This window comes from Liolophura sinensis, chromosome 11, assembly GCF_032854445.1.
Source record: "Liolophura sinensis isolate JHLJ2023 chromosome 11, CUHK_Ljap_v2, whole genome shotgun sequence".
Lineage (NCBI taxonomy): Eukaryota > Metazoa > Mollusca > Polyplacophora > Chitonida > Chitonidae > Liolophura > Liolophura sinensis.
Window position 1 is genome coordinate 11,462,844 of NC_088305.1, and position 6,623 is coordinate 11,469,466.

A 6,623-nucleotide genomic window follows, 5' to 3' on the forward strand; every position below is an offset into this window, starting at 1 on the left:
TGCACCCAGTACCGAGTGTTTCCACCGTTAGCATCACGGGGAGCGTGAACTGTGATTACAGACCATTCTGCTTTCACGCTTTTCATAGCCCCTGTTTTTTCACCCCTAAAATGTGAAAATCTGGTGAAAACGGAAGCCACAAGTGATTATGAATACTTATCCTTGTTGTTGAGTGAACACGTTATTTAATACTGAGAGAAAACAATATAAAATTGCTTCGTGGAGTTACATTTTGTTGAGTATACGTACATTCAATTATATATAGCCTACCTCTATTATATGTGAACAAAATAAGTCTGTACAGGTGTGGGACATATATAGCCTACCTCTGCCATCTGTGAACTAAGCACAAATCAGGTAAATCTGTACACCGTGGGGAACCTCTGCTGTATGTAAACAAAGAACAAATCAGGTAAATCTGTACACGTGTGGGACCTCTGCTGTATGTAAACAAAGAACAAATCAGGTAAATCTGCACCGGTGTGGGACGCCTGATATATGTGAACAAAGCACAAATCTGGTAAATCTGTACTGTATGGGGCCTTTACTATATGTGAACAAAGAACAAATCAGGTAAATATGCACTGGTGTGTGGCGTCTGCTATATGTGAACAAAGAATACATCAGGCAAATCTGCACTGTTGTGGGTCGCCTGCTATATGTGAACAAAACACAAATGTGGTAACTCTGTACCGTGTGGGACCTCTGGCATATGTGAACTAAGTACAAATCGGGAAAATCTGTACAGGTGTGGGACCTTTGCTATATGTGAACAAAGAACAAATCAGGTAAGTCTGCACTGGTGTGGGGCGTCTGCTATATGTGAACACAGACCAAATCAGGACAATCTGTACTGGTGTGGGAAGCTTGCTATATGTGAACAAAGAACATATCAGGTAAATCTGTACCGTGTGGGACTTCTGCTATGTGTGAACAAAGAACACATCAGGTAAATCTGTACTGGTGTGGGACCTCTGTTATATGACACCGTCCAGTACTTGGGCTTTGTCTCTGCACTGAGCACTAACACAGGCAGTAATTAGATTGTCAATTTTGTAAGATTCTCTTATCCAGTTTGGGACTGGACTTGAGTCTTCAGTTCGCTTGTCCATCTTTACATATCACCAGTCTTGCTGTTAAACAAATTGCTATCTGTATGCTATATCATGTACAGACACATAAGACGCGGAATATAACTGTGATTTCAGATGTAGACGAGTGTATCAACACTAATGGCTGTCCCTCTAATACCGTTTGTATAAACACCCTCGGGAGTTACAGGTGTACTTGTAACACGAGTTTTACTGGTGATGGGGAAAACTGTACAGGTAAGGGACCTCTGCTATATTTGAACGAAGAACAAGCCATGTAAATATATACATCTACCTGTGGTGGGGGGGGGGGGAAAGAGACAGAGAAAGAATACAAGCAAAAAATGATTTCGGATTTATATGATCAATGATCAAATAAGGTAAAGTTTTGCATTTATGTGACTATATTTGAACAAAGAACAAATCAGAAAAAGCTTTACAGGTATGGGGCTTGAGCTATATATGAGCAATGATCAAACCAGCTATATGTGTACAGATATTGGACATAGGCTATACCTGTTAGTCATATTGTGTATCAACTTATATTCTAGCATGGTACACGATTTGAATACTGATTTCACTCGGTCACCTAGAACATACTGTGCGTCTATCCAATATCATTGAAAACTGTTGACTTGGGATTAATGACTTGGAGCGCCCGTCTTGGTTAACGACCGGTATACGAATAAGAAAGACATAATGTATATGCACAAATACCTAATGACTCCTCGTAATCTAGCGCGCATGTGGTGCAAGAGAACAGCCGTCATATCCGGTTTGGTTCCAAGGCGACAAGGATCCTCATCATATAGTGGAAACATACAAGATTGTTAAAGCTATGCCACGCGTTTTGTTTCTTGTTTGTAGATTCTTTTCCGTCTGGTGAGAACCCAGAGTCTAATAACCTTACTGTGTGGGTGCCGGTGGGTGTGGTTGGCGGTGTTGTTGCAGCGGTCGTCCTTGGCCTGATATTATGGAGAAGGTAGATTCTGTACTAGGCCATATTCCTTATAATAGCACATGTGCTGCTCTCTACACGCAAGCACGGGAAGGAGTTTGGCACAAGGCAGGAAATAGCTTACTGACATCAGTATAACAAAACCACAACTGTTTAACTACTGTTGAATACTAACCACCGTCTGTTGTACTTGCGTTATTTATTTCATCGTCATTTGATACTTAGGGATATTTTTTACTTATACGTTGGCGGTCAGTTTTATGGGTGTAGGATACCGTAATGCCCGGGGGGGTGAGGAGTGGGAAGGAGGGAGTGGGGCTTGTAATGGTAAATTACAGATATGTACACCATGTTGGTGTCGTAGACCACTTATCATTACCAAGGTTTCAACTATGCAAATTCTCTGTTCAACTAAGGTCAGATTTGAACCTTCACTTCGGGTGTCCTAGAGAATAAAATGCAAACTCCTTAAACCACTTGAGTTTAACCGTCGTAGCTTATACGTCTAGTGTGTTAGATGGCTTTAAAAAATCTCTGTAACTTATCAGTGTAGTTGCTCCAAAAAGATCTTTCGGGTTGTGCTATTGTCTTTTGACACAAAGGATGTATTGGTATCTTTTGGTAAGTAGTTCCCTTGTTCCAATGCTTCCCGGATCCCAATGGTCTCAGTGTTAATATGTTCATTTTCCAATGGCTCCCCGTTTCCCAATGGATTGCAAGTGCAAGTGGTTATCTTGTTCCAATGCTTCCCGGATCCCAATGGTCCCAGTGTTAATATGTTCATTTTCCAGTGGTTCCCCGTTTCCCAATGGATCGCAAGTGCAAGTGGTTCTCTTGTTCCAATGCTTCCCGGATCCCAATGGTCTCAGTGTTAATATGTTCATTTTCCCCGTTTCCCAATGGATCGCAAGTGCAAGTGGTTCTCTTGTTCCAATGCTTCCCGGATCCCAATGGTCTCAGTGTTAATATGTTCATTTTCACTGTTTCCCAATGGATCGCAAGTGCAAGTGGTTCTCTTGTTCCAATGCTTCCCGGATCCCAATGGTCCCAGTGTTAATATGTTCATTTTCCAATGGTTCCCCGTTTTCCAATGGATCGCAAGTGCAAGTGGTTCTCTTGTTCCAATGCTTTCCGGATCCCAATGGTCCCAGGGTTCCACTGGTTATTACGTTCATTTTCCAATAGTTCCCCGTTTCCCAATGTATCGCAAGTGCAAGTGGTTCTCTTGTTTCAATGTCCTCATCAGACCTATACCCGCCCCAGTAACAGTTTGCCTCAAATATTATTGGCCCACTGACGCAGTTTTTAGAATATCAAACATTATCTAATGGAAATTAAAATTACATAATGCATGTATATTATTTATACATTTAAATGGGCTTCTTGTAATGAGTTTATTTCGGCCTTGACCTTTCCCACTCCCTGGGCGAGCGATTGCCTTCAGGGTGTGCTTAGACTTATACGACTTGTATGTGAGGTCAGAATGAAAGCATGAAATAACCGAGAATTGATTATGAAGTAAATTTTGTTTAATTTGTCAGCACAATGACCTAGGAATCTACAGTGTAAAACACCAATCAAATAAATAAATAAATAAATCCTTCAGTTTACCATCTCCTTTCCAGCTTTACTGCTTATCCTGTATTCAAATTTCGAAAGGTCGATTTGAGCAGAAGCTAACAGAACATTATGACAGGTTCGATGCCTAGTTTGGCGTAGTTACCATGGTCTTCATCATCAAGTCATGTTCAGTGTGTACGATACCATTCCCTGATCCAACTTTACTTTATTTCTGCATTTATGTCGCTTATCAGATAGGAGAAACCACACGGTCTGTTGTGGAGTGAGCATTGCCTTGCATAATGGTTATATAGAGAGTCCACCTGGAAGTCAGGAGACCTGAGACCAAACTGGGCATCTCCTAACGACAAGGCATATTCGTGATGCAGGTTCATCCCGGCCTTTGACAGGGAATTTGTACATTCCTGGCTCTCGCTATTTGTAGGTAGGAGCCTTGGTGAGAACAAACGGTATACTGCCTTGTTAGTAGTCTTCCACCAATATGGCGTGCAAAACGTCACGTAAAAAATTTCGTTAATAACTTGACGAAAGTCGGCGGTTTATTCCGTTACCCTCCATCCATACAGCTGACTGCCACGGTATAAGTGAAAAATTAACGAGAATGGCGTTAAACACTTAATACTCTGTTCTAGGCACAGGTCAAAATCATCCGGTGATGTAAGAGGCAGAGGCACTGTTACCGGAAGTGAAGTAGCAGGTGACACGGGCGTGTATGATGAAGCTGATTCACCAGCCAATCAGGAGGAGCCAGCTCACGCAGGCGCACGACCGTCTACTGTCAGCACGATCTCATACGAATCACAATTGTACATTGAGATTCTGGCCTTACATTCTGACACAATCCCTTCAAGAACAGAGGAGACACAGCCGCCCTCTCCCGGACAAGAACCCGCTGACACCCGAGTAACGCCCCTTCCTCAGGATTCGGCTTCATCCAACCCATACGAATCTCTAGCAAAGTTTTCTAATCTTGAACAAGACTGTAGTTATCGCAGCCTAAATTACTACGACGACTTTGTCGAGACATGCGCAAGTTAATATTCTGTAGTCTGTATCCCTGTGGTTGTTTATTAACGTCAAAGGAAACACTAACGTGAAGTGTATGTAAGATGAAAGACCATTAAACACTGTCCATAAAATAACTGGATATATTTTGTTAGATTTTTTTTCAGCATAAATACATTTGAATTCTACAGCAGTCTTTCCTGACAATGTTGGGACCAGTGACGTCACATCAGGGTTTGGCCGCATGATGCACACAGACTGCAAGATTTCACCAGAATGCATATACATATAGATCTATCAATGCATTCGCTGTATGGATCTTGAAATGCACTGTTTCAAGCAAAAAGTAGGATGTGATGTCACTGATACCCTTTGGTTTTACTAAAAACCACCTTAAAATCTGATGTTTTAGAAACGTTTTACACGGTTGGACAAATTCTAAATCGAAGTTATTACTTGGGCAGTGTTTAATCGTCTGTGACATACATTTCATTTCAGTGTTTTCTTTACCTATAAATATAATAATAACACAGAATTTTCAATAATTCCAGATCTGTTGAGTCTAACACATTTGCAATTTACCACAACCCTTATGCAAGTTAAAAGTTCTTGATCGCGGCGTTAACTACAAATCAATCAGTCAGTTAATCAATCAGTCGATATTCTGGAGCCAAACTAAAAAGAATCCTTATAAATCAAGATGACGTGACGTGTCCAAACATCTGTCTGATTCTTACGGTGGCTGCATTCCGCTATTCTGTGCAAATTTTTTTTTTCGCATTTTCAAGGCAGTTAATACTGAATGTATATAATTCGCCTTACTGTGCTTATTTGGCTACTGTTATATTGTATATCCTTTACACTGTAAAATAAATTTTACCATTATCATCTCTGTTACTGAATTCTCATGATCCTGTATGTAAAGAAATAGATGAGTATTTATTTATTTGATTGGTGTTTTACGCCATACTCAAGAATATTTCACTTATACGACGGCGGCCAGCATTATGGTAGAAAGGAAACCCATGACTAGCTGCAGAATTACATAAAGAATTCAAACTAAACGTATAATTCTGATAAAATCATTTCGTACAGACATGTTTTTAACAAAAATATCTGCACCACCACCAACGTAGTTTCATGGCTATGGTTAATTTTTGGGTCATGTGTACACGATGGGCCACGAAGGATGGAGGAATGATGTCATGGGTGATAATTTTGAACAGACTGCTTGAAATAAAATGTCGTGATTTCCCCTATGCACGATGTGTTTTCTCAAACTAATATGAAGTCTTTCAGAAGTGTGTCTTGAAGATGTCTGTCAAGACAAGATTCTTTAAGGCCATACGATACTTTGATTATTTATTATTATATGACTGGTTTTATTTACGCCGTACTCAAAAATATTTCACTTATACGACGGCGGCCAGCATTATCGTGGGAGGAAACCGCACAGAGCCCAGGTAATACCTACGACCATCCGCAAGTTACTGGTAGACCTTTCCACGTACTACCGGAGAGGAAGCCATCAGCATGAGCTGAACTCGCAGCGACCGCATTGGTGAAAGGCTCCTGGGTCATTGTGCCGCGCTGGCGTGCTAATTTACTCGGTCATGGAGGCTCCCAAGATAATTAACATCACTGCACATTGTTGCCATTGTTTAATCTGTTACACGAACAATAAGAACAAAAACCAGAGCTAAATGGGGTCAAGATTTCCGTTCATTTGCGACTTGGGTCCACGCTGACTTGGCCATGGTTCTCTTGCAATGAATAAGTACTACGTTACCCATTTTGCTACTAAAACTTCATAGCAAAGACAAAAATGATGACAAAACTGCTAAGGAACGAACTGCTTTAGGCAGGAAATACCTACTGACAAGAGGCCTTAGTTTACCGGTTAAGAGTGATTATTCATGAAAGTTTTTTTCCAAGGGTCATTTACATTGAAAAACCTTCATGTAGAAAATCATACTATTTTGACAACT